The sequence below is a fragment of the Triticum dicoccoides genome, chromosome 1A (assembly GCF_002162155.2).
Source record: "Triticum dicoccoides isolate Atlit2015 ecotype Zavitan chromosome 1A, WEW_v2.0, whole genome shotgun sequence".
Lineage (NCBI taxonomy): Eukaryota > Viridiplantae > Streptophyta > Magnoliopsida > Poales > Poaceae > Triticum > Triticum dicoccoides.
In genome coordinates, this window is record NC_041380.1 from 381,201,622 (window position 1) to 381,220,750 (window position 19,129).

Genomic DNA, 19,129 nt, shown 5'->3' on the forward strand with positions numbered 1-19,129 from the left:
GTTGACTTGATCCGTTGCTGGATCTCGCGGCGGGTCATCCCTCTAAGCCCCCGATCCAAATTGATGTATGAGTATGGCGGAGGCCCAAATGACTCTCTGCATCACAGCTCTCTACAACTAACTGAAGAAGACATTGTTGCAATGTCAACCATCCTTGTGAACGGTAAATATGAGGACTGCAGTAAGGTTGGGTTAAACCCCTTCTGCAAACTTAACTCGGCACCAGAGGTGAAAAACCCCTGACCTCTTTCTCTTTTTGTGTTTTCCTCAATAGTTTTAAATACTTGCATCACCTTTTATCTTGTTTATTTGTTTACAGGCCAAATCTGACTTCTGGAAGGCCAAGTATGACCATGAAGCTGCCAAGAAGGCTAGAGCCGCCGGCATAGCCACCAGGAAGACGACCCGGAGGTCCAAGAAGAAAAGGAGCACTGCTTCGGACCTGTTAAAGCTTGATGATGATACTGAGTTGGAGGTAGCCCTTGACTCCCTTGGCCAGTTTTTTAATAACCTTATTGACACTGACTATTGCCAGGACGACACGGGGGCCAGCCAGGCCGTAGAAGAAGAGGTAACTATTTCCTCCGACTCAGCCCATTTGCTAAGACAGAAACTTCGACTGGTAACCCGGAAAGTAAGGTTTTCGCACCCTTTGGATTATTTGGACCCTTATTTTCTTTTGAAAAAGCAGCAACATGAGAGCCGCCGTCAGGCCCGGAATAACGACGATTATGAACCACCTTCCGTTTTACAACAAACTCCTCGAAAATGCCAGAATGAGGTTTCTTTCATCTTCATCTTTTGATTTCATTAATGAATCTATTCCCTTGCCTCACTGACTTTGTTTTACCTTTTACAGGAGGTTTCTCGCTCTTCTGGCGACTCATCTCAGACTCAGTTTCCGGCTTTCAAAACTGCTCCTGGGTAAGGAAAAATAAGCTTTCCTCTGTATCTTTAAAAACTGCATCCTTACACTAACTGTCTCATAAAACTTTTCTTAGAGGCCAAGCCAAATCCAAGAAGGCCAAGGTGCTTAAGCCGTCAGAAGACCTGAAGGTTCCTGCACCTGAGCCGACCATGCCGACTCCTCCCTCTGAAACTGAAACACCTGAAGACCCGGTTGTTCATACTCAATTGGATCCTCCTGAGTTGTCATCCAATGAGATCACCCTTAATCCGACTATCACTGAACCATCTAGTTCAGCTAACCCGCCAACAACTTCTGATACTGACGTGTTGATTACTAGTAGCCGATTTGTTGAACTGGGGACCCCCACTGTGTTAGCCTGGCACACTGCTAAGCAAGAAGCCTTGGAGAAGCAAAAAGTGCGTTTTGATATCTCTCACTACACTCATCTAAATGCTAGTGACATACTGTCCGGCTATCTCAGTCATGTTCATTCCAGCCGTGAGTCAGAAATTGAGATGGTCAAGCAATTGCAGCTAAAATATGAGGTATGTTCTCCGGTTCACTTATACTCTACCAGCCCCCAAGTCTTTAGATGATGAACCTCAATGATCTATAGACTTTATGATATAGGTTGACTCTAAGCTTTTGAAAGTCCAACAAAGTAGCGTAAACTTCACCTGTAGTCCCCAAGGGCCGGCTCAATTTATCATAAATGAACCGGTACTTAACTTCATAACTGTCTTTTACTAGTCCGAATAAGTATTGCAATCCGGCTTAATCTTGAGAAACTTTCTGAACGCATTAGCCCCCAAGTGCCAAGTGCTGTTACTTTGTAAAACACTTGGGACTTGAAATATATAAGAGTCATAAATAATTGCTTTGGCATACATTAGCCCCAAGTGGCAAGTGGTATTGCGGTGCAAAGTACTTGAGACTTGAACCCTTATAACTTTTAGTTTAAGCCTTGACACAGCTGTGTATGCTTTATAGAACACCCTATCTGAATTGGGCTCCCAATTGACTGATGCAAAGAACCGGCTGGCGGATCAAGAGGCAGAAATCAAGACTGCTGACTCTAAACTCCAATTGAGTCTTTCTGAGACAGAAAAATTGAAGACCAGCTTGACTGCAAAGAAGACATCCTGGGCCGAAGAAAAGACGGTGCTGATACAACATGCTGAAACAGCTGAGGCGGCTCGTGAGGAGGTTACCACGGAGCTCACCGGTTTAAAGAACCGGGTGTCTCAAATGGTCTCTGCCATCTTTGGTAAGTCATCTGTATTAACCATTTATACTTTATTTTGGCCAGGAATATAAGCCGCTTGTTGAACCTTTGTTAAAACACTCACAGGTCCACGAAGTAAAAATCTGAACCAGGATAATGTGACGAAGTTGAAGGCGGTTTATACTTTGGTGGAGTAATTGTACACTGGCGCTCAACGAGCACTTGCCACCATCTCCCCTACCAACCAAGGACCCAATCGGTTGAGCGATGTTTTGAATAAGTTATCAATGTTACCCGCCAGGTTTCAAGAGTTCAAACGATCCTGTGCCAGAGCCGGAGCCCTGATTGCCCTGAGCCGCTCCAAAGCCTGGGTGCCAGATCTAGACCCGGTGGATGTGGCTAAGGGGTACCCTACCGTGAAGGAAGACGGGACTCCATTTGAGTAGGATGACTTCATTGCCTGTGTGAGGGGAGTTCGACCCCAAGCTACCATTCTTGGAGATGAGACCAACATTGATAAATATCAGTCGGGTTTTGATTTGGAGAATAAGAAGATGGCGACTCCCTCTTATAAGGTGACCGACCTTATCCCGCCGGTTCGTCAACACACGTTTGCTACGGAAGTTGACCCAGCCGGCTTGATTGATGATGAAGCGGAGTTCATTGCTTTGAACGGCTTTGACTGGTCCAATCCCAGCTTTCAATCAGTAGAAGGAGGTGAGCCGGCAAGGGGAGAGTTAAAAAATAACCATCTTGTGGGCTCTCAAAGCCTTGTAATAAATTAGCTTGAAAACTGCATGTTTTGCCTATGCCATTGCGCATAAAATGTTGCATACGACTCTTTGCCAATGATGTCAACATAAATATGCAGCAAATCTGTGATTACATCTATAGTGTTTTAAATTTGCTCCTGCAAAAAGTGAAAGAACTGGCTTGGCGGTTTAACACCGGACGGGTCAAAACACCCGGTATATGAAATTATCATAGTGGAAAAGATAAACAAGGCTGAAAAACCCTTTGATTAATGAAAAGACACATGAAAACCTGTTCGTGAACAACAATCATACCTATGTTCTTTATCGCCGGTTCTCATGACCCAGATGATGAGGTTGATAACCCAATCCATCGTAGAAGGCAATACTTCCATATGTCTGATGACTGTTATGCCTTGGTAAGTCATTGTCAAATAACCAAGCCGGTTTAATTTGAAACTATATTGACAGTTAGATTTGAAACCAATAAGACAAAAACATTAAGCTTCAGACAATCAAAATATTTATAAAAAACTGGAGGCTTCTGATTCGAATACGATCAGTAAACCGGACCAAAGGGGTTAAGCTAAGATTCGAATACGATCCTATAGCCCCTAGCGGCTTTGGCGTTGCGCCGATCAAGAGGGTACCGACAGCTATGTCCTCTTTGGTTCAAGTACGACCTATGTTTGAATAGGAAGCCCCCAAATGACCTTGAGAGGTTTTTAACGACCCTGATTCGAATACGATCCAAGTTGGACCCAAAAGGGGTTAAGCTATGATTCGGATACGATCAAGAAGCCCCCTAGTGAGTTTGGCCTTGAGCCGATCAAAAGGGTTACGACAGATATGTTCTCTTTGGTTCGAATACGACCTATGTTTGAACAGGAAGCCCCCAAGTGACCATGAGTTTTACAGCTAGATTCGAATACGATCATGAGCCGGACCAAAAGGATGAAGCTAGATTCGGATATGATCAGCCCCCTTTTGGTCATTTTTAAACAATGAAAATGATAAGGATATATGATCATTGAAAGGGAAAAAGGACAGAGGTCCTGCTTTGTTACTTATCATAATATATACAATGTCAAAGTAGGTACATGACGAGAGCCAGTGGCTTAAGTATAGTATGGCCGAAGTTGAGCAATGTTCCACGGCCGGCGAGTCTCCTTCTCCGACTTACATGAGTCTTTGTGCTCTCGGACATCAATGAGGTAATATGACCCGTTGTTTAAGTTCTTGCTGACCACAAAGGGTCCTTCCCAAGGCGGGGATAGTTTGTGTGCATCAGACAGATCCTGGATGAGCCGGAGCACTTGGTCACCTTCTTGAAAGGTCCTGGACTTAACCCGGCGGCTATGATAACAGCGCAGGTCCTATTGATAAATTGCTGATCGAGCCGCCGCCAAGTCTCTCTCCTTATCTAACAAGTCAAGTGCATCCTATCAGGCTTGTTCATTATCAGCTTCAACGTAAGCCGCCACGTGAGGCGAGTCATGACGGATGTCACTAGGCAGTACTGCTTCCGCTCCGTAAACCATGAAGAAAGCTGTATAACCTATATATCTGTTAGGGGTGGTGTTGATACTCCACAACACCAAGGGTAATTCTTCTACCCAACAACCCCGCGTTCGTTGTAAGGGAACCATAAGTCGGGGCTTGAGACCTTTTAAGATTTCCTAATTTGCTCTCTCAGCTTGACCATTGGATTAAGGGTGAGCTACGGAAGAAACATCAAGCCGGATATGCTCACGTTGATAAAAATCCTCCATAGCACCTTGGGACAAATTAGTGCCATTGTCAGTGATAATGTTGTGTGGAAAACGAAAGCGAAAAATAACCTTTTTCATGAATTGAACCGCTGTGGCTGCATCACACTTGCTCACTGGCTCTGCCTCAGCCCATTTTGTGAATTTGTCAACTGCCACTAGAAGATGCATCTTTTTATCTTTGGACCTTTTGAAAGGTCCAACCATGTCAAGCCCCCAAACTGCAAACGGACAAGTAATTTGAAACATCCGCAACCCTTGAGCCGGCACATGCGCTCGTCGTGCAAATTTTTGACATCCATCACACCTACTGACCAGATCCTCCGCATTAGCGTAAGCCGTTAGCCAGTAAAAATCATGCCGAAAAGCTTTGGCCACAAGAGACTTTGTCCCGGCATGATGACCACAATCCCCTTCATGGATCTCATGAAGTATTTCTTGACCTTCTTCAGGGGAAACACAACGTTGAAACGCTCCAGTGACGCTGCAATGATACAACTGTCCGTCAGAAATCGTCATTGACTTGAACCGCCAGGTTATCTGTCGGGTCAGGGTCTCGTCCTCTGGCAGCTCGCCCCGGGTCATGTAAGCCAGGAACGGTACTGTCCAATCCGGAATGACATGAAGAGCCGCTACCAATTGTGCTCCGGGTCAGGAATGGCCAAATCTTCCTCTATAGGAAACTTAACAGACGGGTTATGTAAGCATCTAAAAAGGTGTTGGGTGGCATCGGCTTACGCTAAGATCCCAACCGGCTTAAGGCATCGGCCACTTCGTTCTTTCTACGGTCAATGTGTTCCACTTGATAACCCTTAAAATGCCCTGCAACAACGTCGACCTCGCGGCGATAAGCCGCCATGATAGGATCCTTGGAATCCCACTTGCCTGACACCTGTTGAGCCACGAAATCTGAATCACCAAGGAACCATACCCGGCTCAGACTCATCTATTTAGCCATTCGAAGACCATGGAGTAGGGCTTCATATTCTGCTGTGTTGTTAGTACAAGGAAACATCAATCGCAACACATAACAAAACTTGTCACCTCGAGGAGAAGTTAAAACAACTCCAGCCCCCGAGCGTTCCAACTGTCTGGACCCATCAAAGTGAATCGTCCAATATGTGTTGTCTGGTTTCTCCTCTCGCATGTGCAACTCTGTCCAGTCATTAATGAAGTCAACCAGTGCTTGAGATTTAATCGCAGTACGTGGCACATACTTCAAACCATGAGACCCAAGTTCAATAGCCCACTTGGCGACTCGTCCTGTGGCTTCCCTATTTTGAATAATGTCGCCTAGAGGAGCAGAGCTAACCACAGTGATTGGGTGACCCAGAAAGTAATGTCTGAGCTTCCGGCTTGCCATGAACACCCCATAAATGAGCTTCTGCCAATGTGGATATCTTTGTTTAGATTCAATAAGCACCTCACTGACATAGTAAACCGGCCGTTGGATCGGATGTTCCTTGCCAGCCTCCTTGCGCTCCACAACCACTGCTACACTGACAACACGTGAGTTAGCAGCCACATACAACAACAACGGCTCTTTCTCAACCGGAGCAGCAAGAACCGGCGGCTCAGCGAGCTATTTCTTCAGATCCTCAAAAGCAGAGTTAGCAGCGTCACTCGAGACAAAGTCATCCACCTTTTTCATCATTTGATACAAAGGCATCGCCTTATCCCCTAACCGGCTTATGAACCGGCTTAAGGCCGCGACACGACCCACCAACCGCTGAACGTCATTGATGCACACTGGTTTGGCCAGAGATGTAATTGCCTTAATTTTCTCCGGGTTAGCCTCAATACCTCTGTTAGACACCAAAAACCCAAGAGTTTGCCAGCTGGAACTCCAAAAACACATTTGGCCGGGTTAAGCATCATCTTGTAGACCCGGAGGTTATCAAAGGTCTCCTTCAGATCAGTTACCAAGGTTTCCTTCTCTCTGGATTTCACCACTATGTCATCCACATAAGCATGAACATTATGCCCAATCTGACTATGAAGACAATTCTGTACACATCGTTGATAAGTCGCCTGGGCACTTTTCAGCCCAAAAGGCATAGACACATAACAGAAGGCTCCAAACGGAGTGATGAAAGTTGTCTTGTCCTGGTCCTTCATTGCCATCTTGATCTGATGATAACCCGAATATGCATCCAAAAAACTCAAACACTCGCAACCCGCCATAGCATCAATGATCTGATCAATACGAGGAAGAGCAAAAGGGTCAGCCGGACAAGCTTTGTTTAAATCGGTGTAATCCACACACACACACGCCAGGTGCCATTCTTTTTTAGCACAAGCACTGGGTTAGCCAACCACTCCGGGTGAAAACTTCAACAATGAACCTAGCCGCCAAGAGCCAGGCCACCTCCTCTCCAATCGCCTTGCGCCTTTCCTCATTAAGCCGTCGGAGAAACTGTCTGACCGGCTTAAATCTCGGATAAATATTGAGAGTGTGCTCAGCGAGTTCTCTCGGGACACCCGGCATGTCAGAAGGATTCCATGCAAAGATATCCCGGTTCTCACGGATGAACTCGATGAGCGCACTTTACTATTTCGGATCCAAGTTGTCACTGATAATGAACTGTTTGGATGAGTCGCCAGGCACAAAATCAACCGTTTTGGTATCATCAGCTGACTTGAATTTCAACACCGGGTCATGTTCCGTGGTTGGCTTCTTCAAAGACGTCATGTCGGCCGGGTCAACATTATCTTTATAAAACTTTAATTCCTTTGCTGCACAAACAGACTCAGCATACGCAGCATCACCTTCTTCACACTCCAGGGCTATTTTCCGGCTTCCATGTACTGTGATGGTGCCTTTATAACCCAACATCTTGAGCTGCAGATATACATAACACGGTCGGGCCATGAACTTAGCATAAGCCAGCCATCCAAACAGGGCATGATATGGGCTTTTGATCTTAACCACTTCAAAAGTTAACTTCTCAGCCCTAGAATCATATTCATCCCCAAAAGCTACTTCCAGCTCAATCTTTCCAACTGGGTACGCCGATTTACCAGGTACAACACCATGAAAAACAGTGTTGGACTGTTTAAGACTCTTGTCAGTCAATCCCATGCGACGAAATGTCTCATAATAGAGGATGTTGATGCTACTGCCTCCGTCCATGAGCACCTTAGTAAACTTATATCCACCAACCTGAGGCGCCACCACCAAAGCCAAGTGACCCGGATTATCAACCCGGGGAGGGTAATCTTCCCTACCCCACACAATAGGCTGTTCCGACCATCTCAAATAATGTGGAATCACCGCCTCAACATCATTTACATCCCTCTTATGAAGTTTCTGGTCCCTCTTGCACAAACTGGTGGTAAATGCGTGGTATTGCCCATTATTCAGCTGTTTTGGGTTACTCTGATACCCGGACTGCTGCTGCTGTTGCTGCTGATTACCTTGGCCGGACTGCTGATTATAACCACCTTGGTTACTCGGATTACCCTGGCCGTGAAAACTGCCTCCGCCTGAGCCGACGCCCGGGCCATGAAAGCCGCCTCCACCTGAACCGCCGCCAGGTCCATGGCTACCATCAAACATGTTGGAATTTTTGAATGCCTTCATGATCGTACAGTCCTTCCACAGATGGGTAGCTGGCTTCTACCGGGTGCCGTGTCTTGGACAAGGTTCATTCAGTAGTTGCTCGAGGGTGGGACCTAACCCGCCTGATCGAGGAGGTGGCCTACCCTTGCACCGTTGGCCGTTGCCCTGTATATTGGTGTTAGCCACAAACTCGTCAGCCTTACGTTTATTACCTCCTTGATTCGCCGGGTTATACTGGTGACCCTTGCCATTGCCTTCTTCTTTCCCTTCCATGTCTTCTCTTCATCCGACGCGGGATCCTTGGTACTGTCAGAATCAACATATTTGACCAGGGCCGCCATCAACTAGCCCATGTCATTACAATCACGCTTGAGCCGCCCCAGCTTCTGTTTCAGAGGTTCAAAATGGCAATTTTTCTCCAACATTAAGACCGTAGAGCCGGCATCCATCTTATCAGATGAATGTATTATTTCCTTGACCCGGCACACCCAATGGGTCGTGGACTCACCTTCCTCTTGCTTACAATTAGTAAGGTCCATGATTGACATAGGTTGTTTACATGTGTCTTTGAAGTTCTGAATGAACCGGGCTTTTAACTCCGCCCATGAGCCGATGGAGTTGGGTGGCAACCCTTTCAACCAAGTGCGAGTTGTTCCATCCAACATCATAGTGAAATACTTAGCCATTGTTGCATCGCTGACCTCCAACAGCTCCATCGCCATCTCATAACTTTCAATCCATGCCCTGGGCTGCAAGTCGGCCGTGTAATTAGGCACCTTACAAGGCCCTTTAAAGTCCTTTGGCAAACGCTCATTACATAGAGCCGACACCAGGCAAGGGAAACCTCCTGTCCTTGTGGCCACTCATGCCTCGATAGAAGTTAATGGATAAACCGGAAAAGCTTGATGAGCCGCCTGCTCAGCTGCCAGTTGAACCGCCCGCTCAGCTTCCTGACGGATCCTTTCCTGATCTTCTAAGTTCAAAGCTCCGTCCTGCACTGGGTTATGCATGAGCGATTGGTCATGGCGTTGGGCATTGCTTGACATAGCCGCTGAATCCATATGCCTGCTATAGCTCGGGCTCCAGCTTGGGCGAGGGGTTGAATGGATCCTATCTCGACTATAAGAATACACATCCTGCTGTGCCAGGGCTGTCTGAAGAAGTTCTCTGACCCTTCGTGTTTCGATTACCGTTGGAGAGTCGCCTTCCATTGGGAGAGCCGCCAGACGGGCCGACGCAGCAATTAAATTCTCCAACGGGTTGGAGAAGTGACCTGGTGGTACTGGCGTGTAATGAGGCGGAGCCGTATTCACATGGGGTGGTTCCATGGCCCTTAGCTGAACCGGTGCCCACGCCCCGGGTGTTGTGATCCGGTGTGCCTCTAGCAGGTTGCTGGGACCGGCCCCGGGTTTGTGGAAAAGGTTCCTGGGATCGTAAGCCAGAGGTAGACATGACTGAGTTTTCTGGTGTCTTCTCCTCATGACCTCATTTGACGCGTTCAGATCCACCGAGAGTCGAAAAGTCTCCGCTTGAAGCTGCTGAGCACGAGCATCCAAAGCCACCCGCTCCGCAGCCATCCTGACTTCTTCTGCTGCTAGATTTTCCTTGGCCTGTGCCATCTCTTCGCGCAGTCGTGCCACCTCCGTGTCATGCTGAGCCTTATCCGCCGGCTACACTACAGCAGTTCACAGAGCCGGCAACTTATCCATGAGGTCCATCAGTATATGAGTCGGAGGGCGCACGGGGTCTCCTGACCCGTCTGCTGCCGCGGCCGTAGAATTCTGCCCGGGTTGAGTGCCAGCCATGAAGACTCCGACTCGATTCGGCAGCTCAGAGAGGTCCAGAATACTGCTGCCATCGGAACAGCCCCCAAGAACGCCATCTTGTAGCTGATACAAAGAATTTGTCTCGCCCGAGGACGACTCACCGTCTGAACAGATGGCCATCTCACCGCCATCTACTGATCCTTCAGAGAATTCACCTCCATGGATGCAACCTACGAAGGCATGCTTCACGGTGGGTTGAGCTCGGGTGGATCTCGCATGCTGAGCCGTCTCGATGAGGTCGGTGCAGACGTCTGGCTCAGGGCCCGACTCGCCGATCCGGCCGATGAAGACATGGATTCCACCAAAGGGGACCCGGTACCCGTACTCAATTGAGCCGGCCTCGGGGCCCCAGCCTTCATCGTCAATGTAGAGCTTGCCGCGACGACTCTTGGTCATCTAGCCCACAGAGTATCCCTTGAGCCCTTCGAAGTTGCCCTTCAAGAACTTAAATCCACCATGCGCTGGCCCCACGGTGGGCGCCAACTATCATGGAATTGTCACGGCAGATGTCCTAGCAAAAGGACTTAGTCGTAGGGCCATCGCAACTAGGAAGCTTAAAGGGGTTAATCGGGACAAAGGACACGAGAGGTTTATACTAGTTCGGCCCCTTACGATGAAGGTAAAAGCCTACGTATAGTTGTGTTGGAATTGCTGGGGTTTCGATGACCAGGGAGCGAATCCACTTTGCCTGGCTTCGAGTTGTTGTTTTTCTTGCCCTAAGCCGCCGCCGAGTCGTCCCCTTATATACACGGGTTGACGCCTGGCGGCCTACAAAGTCCCGGCCGGCACATAAAACATGTCTGGCTCGGTGACTTCTTTTACATGCCTTTCCTTACAAGTCTTTCTCTACATATGGAGGTTCACAATATTGGGCCTTAAGCCGCCTATGGGCTTAGGCTTTCTATAAGTCTTAATAAACTATCATCTTGAATATTACTGGGCTTCTTTTCGTAACCGCCATTGGGGTTGACCCGGCCCCTCCTGGGCGGGTCATACCTGGTAGCTATATCCCCAATAGCTTTCTTAAGTATTTCAAATGCTTCTACACAATCATCATCAAAGACAAGAGGAATATCTTTTTGTAGTAGGTTAGTCAGTGGCCGGGAAATTTTTGAGAAGTCCTTAAGGAACCTCCTATAAAAACCAGCATGACCAAGGAAACTTCTTATACCTTTGATGTCCTTGGGACACGACATCTTTTCAATAACATCAACTTTAGCTTTGTCAACTTCAATACCTCTTTCAGAAATTTTATGCCCTAATACAATACCTTCATTAACCATAAAGTGGCACTTCTCCCAATTCAAGAGAAGGTTAGTTTCTTCACATCTCTGGAAAACACGATCAAGGTTGCTCAAGCAATCATCAAAAGAGTATCCAGAAACAGAGAAATCATCCATGAAAACTTCACAAATCTTTTCACAAAAGTCAGAGAATATAGCCATCATGAATCTTTGAAAGGTAGCAGGTGCATTACATAAACCAAAAGGCATACGTCTATAAGCAAAGGTACCGAAAGGGCAAGTAAAAGTAGTCTTTTCTTGATCATCAGCTGAAACAGGTATTTGAGAGAAACCAGAGTAACCATCTAGGAAGCAAAAACATGTATGTTTGGATAGTCTTTCTAGCATTTGATCAATGAAAGGCAAAGGGTAATGATATTTTTAGTAGCTTTATGTAATTTGCGGAAATCAATCACCATCCTATAGCCTGTAATAATTCTTTGTGGAATCAATTCATTTTTATCATTAGGAACTATAGTAATACCTCCCTTCTTAGGGACACAATGGACAGGGCTTACCCACTGACTATCAGCAACGGGATAAATTATACCTGCTTCAAGGAGCTTTAATATTTCCTTTCTTACCACTTCTTTCATCTTAGGATTTAGCCGTCATTGGTGATCAATAACTGGTTTGGCGTCTTTCTCCAAATTTATTTTTTGTTGACATAGAGTGGGACTAATGCCCTTAAGATCATCAAGAGTGTATCCAATAGCGGCACGGTGCTTCTTCAGAGTTTTCAATAATTTCTCTTCTTCATGCTCTGAAAGGTTAGCACTAATAATAACAGGATATATCTTATTTTCATCAAGATAAGCATATTTAAGAGTATCAGGCAATGGTTTAAGCTCAAACACGGGATCACCCTTGGGTGGAGGAGGACCCCCTAGGATTTCAACAGGCAAGTTGTGCTTCAGAATAGGTCCCTGTTTAAAGAATACTTCATCTGTTTCCCTTCTTTCATTCATATATGTATCATTTTCATGGTCTAGCAAATATTGTTTTAAATGATCACTAGGAGGCACGACAATAGAAGCAAGACCAATAATTTCATCTTTACTAGGCAATTCCTCATCACGGGGCTGTCTACTAAATTTAGCAAAATTAAACTCATGAGACATATCACCCAAACCAATAGTAAGAACATCCTTTTCGCAGTCTATCCTAGCATTAACAGTGTTCAAGAAGGGTCTACCAAATATAATGGGGCAAAAGATAACTTGTGGGGAACCAAGAACAAGAAAATCAGCAGGATATTTAACCTTCCCACACAAGACCTCAATATCTCTAACAATCCCATCCGGCGAAATAGTATCTCTATTGGCAAGTTTAATGGTAACATCGATATCTTCTATCTTAGCAGGTGCAGTATCATGCATAATTTCATCATATAAGGAGTAAGGTATTTCACTTGCACTAGCACCCATCACATAAGCCATGATAACAATGATCTCCTATTTTAATGGAAATAACAGGCATGCCTACAACAGGTCTATGTTTATTTTTAGCATCAGGTCTAGCAATTCTAGCAGCTTCATTGCAGAAGTAAATAACATGCCCATCAATATTATCGGCCAAGAGATCTTTAACCATAGCAATTTTATGTTCAACTTTAACGTGCTCAGGGGGTTTGTGTGTCCTAATATTACTTTTGTTGACTACAGTTGAAGCTTTAGCATGATTCTTCATTCTAACAGGGAAAAGTGGCTTCTCAATATAAGCAGCAGGAACAACAGGATCATCATAAGTGATAGTATTTTCTTCAACTTTAATAGGAGCAACTAATTTTACCTCACTGGGAGGATTATATTTAAACCACTTCTCCTTTGGGAGATCAACATGAGTAGCAAAGGATTCACAGAAAGAAGCTACTATCTCAGAGTCAAGTTCATATTTAGTGCTAAATTCACGGAAAACATCGGTATCCATAAAATATTTAACACAATCAAACTTAGGTGTTATACCTGACTCCTTACCTTCGTCGAGGTCCCAATCTTCAGAGTTGCGTTTAATTCTTTCCAATAAATACCATTTGAATTCAATAGTCTTCATCATAAAAGATCCAGTACAAGAAGTATCGAGCATGGAGCGGTTACTGAGAGAAAGCCGAGCATAATTTTTTTGAATAATCATTTCTTTTGAGAGCTCATGATTGGGGCATGAATATAAAATTGACTTAAGCCTCTCCCAAGATTGATCGAAGCTTTCTCCTTCGCGAGGCCAAAAATTATATATATAATTACGATCACGATGAACAAGATTCATAGGATAAAACTTCTGATGAAATTCCAATTTCAATCGTTTGTAGTTCCATGATCCCATATCATCACATAGCCTATACCATGTCAATGCCTCTCCCTTCAAAGATAAAGGGAAGACCTTCTTCTTGATAACATCATCGGGCATACATGCAAGCTTAAATAATCCACAAACTTCATCCACATAGATTAAGTGTAAATCGGGATGCAATGTTCTATCTCCTGCAAAAGGATTAGCTAGCAGTTTCTCTATCATACCCGAAGGAATTTCAAAGTAAACATTTTCAGTAGGTTCAATAGGTCGAGGAGCAACTCTTTGCTCTACTGGTCGGGGTGAAGATACCCCGAACAAGCCCCTCAAAGGATTATGTTCCATAGTAACAAGTGACAGTAAATTTCAACACACTATATAAATTTTTCCTTACCAAATTCCACCTACCAAAGGTGCTTAACTCCCTGACAACGGCGCTAGAAAAGAGTCTTGATGACCCACACGTGTAGGGGATCTGTCGTAGCCTTTTCAATAAGTAAGAGTGTCAAACCCAACAAGGAGCAGAAGGAAATGATAAGCAGTTTTCAGTAAGGTATTCTCTGCAAGCACTGAAATTATCGGTAACAGATAGTTTTGTGATAAGGTAATTTGTAACAAGTAACAAGTAATGCAAGTAAATAAGGTGCAGCAAGGTGTCCCAATCCTTTTTGTAGCAAATGACAAGCCTGGACAAACTCTTATATGAAGGAAAGCGCTCCCGAGGACACATGGGAATTATCGTCAAGCAAGTTTTCATCATGTTCATATGATTCGCGTTTGGTACTTTGATAATTTGATATGTGGGTGGACCAGTGCTTGGGTACTGTCATTACTAGGACAAGCATCCCACTTATGATTAACCCCCATTGCAAGCATCCGCAACTACAACAGAGGTATTAAGGTAAACCTAACCATAGCATGAAACAAATGGATCCAAATCAGCCCCTTACGAAGCAACACATAAACTAGGGTTTAAGCTTCTGTTACTCTAGCAACCCATCATATACTTATTACTTCCCAATGCCTCCCTCTAGGCCCAAACAATGGTAAAGTTTCATGTAGTTGACGTTCGCATGACACCACTAGAGGGATGACAACATACATCTCATCAAAATATCGAACGAATACCAAATTCACATGATTACTTATAGCAAGACTTGTCCCATGTCCTCAGGAACAAACATAACTACTCATGAAGCATATTCATGTTCATAATCAGAGGGGTATTAATATGCATAATGGATCTGAACATATGATCTTCCACCAAGTAAACCAACTAGCATTAACTACAAGGAGTAATCAACACTACTAGCAACCCACAGGTACCAATCTGAGGTTTGGATACAAAGATTGGATACAAGAGATGAACTAGGGTTTGAGATGAGGTGGTGCTGTTGAAGATGTTGATGGAGATTGACCCCCTCCCGATGAGAGGATCGTTTGTGATGACGACGGTGATGATTTCCCCCTCCCGAAGGGAAGTTTCCCCGGCAGAACAACTCTACCAGAGCCCTAGATTGGTTCCGCCAAGGTTCCGCCTCATGGTGGCGGAGTTTCTTCCCGACAGCTTGCTTATGATTTTTTCTCGGATGAAAGACTTCATATAGCAAAAGATGGGCACCAGAGGCCTGTCAGGGGGCCCACGAGGCAGGGGGCGCGCCCAGGGGGTAGGGCGCGCCCCCCACCCTCGTGGCCAAGGTTTGGGCTCCCTCTGGTGGATTCTTTCGCTAGTATTTTTTATTAATTCGAAAAATAACTTCTGTGAAGTTTTAGGACTTTTGGAGCTGTGCAGAATAGGTCTCTAATATTTGCCCCTTTTCCAGCCCAGAATTCCAGCTGCCGGCATTCTCCCTCTTCATGTAAACATTGTAAAATAAGAGAGAATAGGCATAAGTATTGTGACATAACGTGTAATGATAGCCCATAATGCAATACATATCGATATAAAAGCATGATGCAAAATGGACGTATCATCACCTCCTATTCTTCATCGGGAGGCCAGATCTGGAGTCCATTTGGGGCTCCGGAGAGGGGGATCTTCGTTCTTCGTCATCACCAACCCTTATCCATCGCCAATTCCATGAAGCTCCCCACCGGGAGTGAGTAATTCCTTCATAGGCTCGCTGGTCGGTGAGGAGTTGGATGAGATTCATCATGTAATCGAGTTAGTTTTGTTAGGGCCTGATCCCTAGTATCCACTATGTTCTAAGATTGATGTTGCTATGACTTTGCCATGCTTAATGCTTGCACTTTGGGCCCAGGTGCCATGATTTCAGATCTGAACCTTTTATGTTATCACCATTATATCCATGTTCTAGATCCGATCTTGCAAGTTATAGTCACCTACTACGTGTTATGATCCGGCAACCCCGGAGTGACAATAGTCTGGACCACTCCCGGTGATGACCGTAGTTTGAGGAGTTCATGTATTCACCATGTGTTAATGCTTTGTTCCAGTTCTCTATTAAAAGGAGGCCTTAATGTCCCTTAGTTTCCAATATGGACCCCATTGCCATGGGAGGGTAGGACAAAAGATGTCATGCAAGTTCTTTCCATAAGCACGTATGACTATTTATGGAATACATGCCTACATTATATTGATGAACTGGAGCTAGTGCCGCATCGCCTAGGTTATAACTGTCTCATGATGAATATCATCCAAAAAGTCACCGATCCAATGCTTACGAATTTATCTTATATTGTTCTTGCTAAGTTACTACTACTATCATCACTATTACACTTGCTACAAAATTACTGCTATCACTGTTAACGTTACTGTTGGGGATATTACTACTGGGCGTAAACCGGCCTATCTGGGCCGGATTAACTTCATCAGTAGTTAAGTATGTTAAAGCCCATGAAGGTAGATGAGGGCTTAAAGCCCATGACCGGTTTAAGGCCTCTAGCTGTAAACCGGCGTCGGTCTGTAAACTTATATTGTAAGTTAGGAATAAGTAGAGACCAAACCAAACACGTATATGAGCCGGTGTTGGGACTCTGTAAACCGACGGGCGTCACCCATGTATATAAGGGGACGACCCGGCGGCGGTTCAAAAAAGACAGACAACAACTCGAGACTTAGGCGAAGCTTGTTTGCTCCCTAGCCATCGAAACCCCATCAATTCCATCACAACTAGACGTAGGCTTTTACCTTCATCGAAGGGGCCGAACTAGTATAAACTCTCTTGCGTCCCTGTGTTCGCTTTAACCCCTTCAAGCTAACCCGTTGCGATGGCTCCACGACTAAGTCCTTTCACGAGGACATCTGCCGTGACAAAACCACGACAGTTGGCGCCCACCGTGGGGCTATCGCACGATGGTTTCAAGTTTTTGGAGGGCCGCTTTAAAGGACTCGAGGGCTACGCTGTGGGCCGGATGACTAAGAGTCGTCGCGGCAAGCTCTACATCGATGATGCAGGCTGGGGCCCCGAGGCCGGCTCAGTTGAGTACGGGTACCGGGTCCCCTTTGGTGGCATACACGTTTTCATTGGCAAGATAGGTCTACCGGGCCCTGAGCCGGACATCTGCACCGACCTCGTCGAAACGGCTCAGCGTGCGTGATCTGCCCGGGTTAAACCGGCCGTGAAGCGTGCCTTCGTGGGAGTCATCCATGGAGGAAGTTATGAGGATGGATCGGAATCTCGCGGCGAGACCGTCGTTTATTCCAGCGACGAGTCATCAACCGGAGAAACCGAATCTCTATATCAGCTACAAGATGGCCAGATTGGGGGCTGTTCCGATGGTGACAGTATTCCGAACCCCTCTGATCTACCCAACCGAGTTGGAATATTCATGGCCGGCACACAAGCAGCGCTTCATTCATCGACCGCTGCGCCAATAACCTCCGGTTCAGTAGCGGCGACAGCTGCCAGGGCAGGAAGCTCTGTACGCCCGCCGGCTCAAGTTCTATCAGATCTATTTGATGCATTGGCTGTGCTTATGGCAGAAGCTAACCCGGCGGATCAGGACGTCCACAACGCGGAGATTGCAAAGGTGAAGTAACAGATCACCCAGGCCAAGGCGGACCTGGCAGCTGAGAATGCCACAATGACCACAGAGCGGGCCGCTTTAGACGCACAAGCCTACAGGCTCATGTTGGACCAGAACGCGTCGCATGAAGTCATGAAGACGAAGTACCGATCCCGTTTGCCTTCGGTTTTCGAGGCCAGAGACCTTTTCAACACCCCAGGAGCAGGAACCAGTAATCCGCTGGAGGGAAACCGGGCGGAAGCTCCTGGGACCGGTGCGCCGGTTCAGCCCGTTCTGATGGGTCTGCCTCGTCAAAACACTGTTATACCTCAGGCTGTTTCAACACCTCCGGGTCACTACTCCAACCCGATGGACAATCTCGTTGCCGCTGCTGCACGGCTGGAGGCCATCCCAATTGAAGGTGACTCACCGCAGGCGGTAGAGACGCGACGGGTCAAGGAGCTTCTTAGGACAGCTTTGGTCCAACAGGAAGCATACTCGTACAGCCGCGACCGGATCCACTCGACCCCTCGTCCAAGCCGGAGCTATAGCAGGCATATGGATGAACCGGCAGTGTCAAGTAATGAACGACGTGGAGCACCCCGCGGCAACAACCCGGCGGGTGGTGCTGATAATGCTCAGGAAGTGGTGGACCGGGCCCGAGCGCGCAGGGAGGCCGAGTTAGCCGCACAGTATCAGGCTCGGCAGCTTACGCCGGTTCGTCCAACTATCTCGGTCGAACCCGGTGTTACTTCTAGTTCTTTGGGGGTGCCTTGCCTTGTCCCCGCTTTATGCAATGTGCGCCTGCCCAAGGATTTCAAGGGCCCGCGCAAGGTACCAAATTACACGGCGGATCAACCCCCAGAGACGTGGGTGGAGAGCTATGAGATGGCCATGGAGATGCTTGATGTGGATGATGCGGCATGCGCGAAGTACTTCACCATGATGCTTGAAGGAACGGCCCGCACTTGGTTAAAAAGCTTACCAGCCAATTCTATCAGTTCATGGGCCCAATTACGAGCCCGGTTTATCAGTAACTTCAAGGATACATGTAAGCAGCCTATGTCGATAGTGGACTTAGCTGCCTGTGTCCAGGAGGAAGGAGAATCTACAACTCATTGGGTGCGCCGGGTCTCACAGGTTCTGCATTCATCAGACCGCATCAACACTGACACCGCGGTTATAACCTTAGAAGGCAATTGTCGGTTTGGGCCCCTAAAGCTGAAGTTAGGACGGATGAAGCACCATTGCACTGACATGGGGACCCTCATGGCTGCCTTGGTAAAGTATGCTGATTCTGATAGTACCAAGGATCCCGAGTCTGATGATGACAAGACAGGGAAGGGAAAGAAGAACAACAACTCCAAAGGTCAGCAGCATCACTCGGCAGGTAACGGTAGCGGAGGCAAGCATAAAGCGGATGGCAACATGGACTTCGTGGCTAATACCAACACGCAAGACAAGGGTCAGTGACGCAAGGGTAAACCGCCGAATCATGGTGGAGCGCCTAACCCTAACCCGGACCGCTTAAATTATCTATTGAA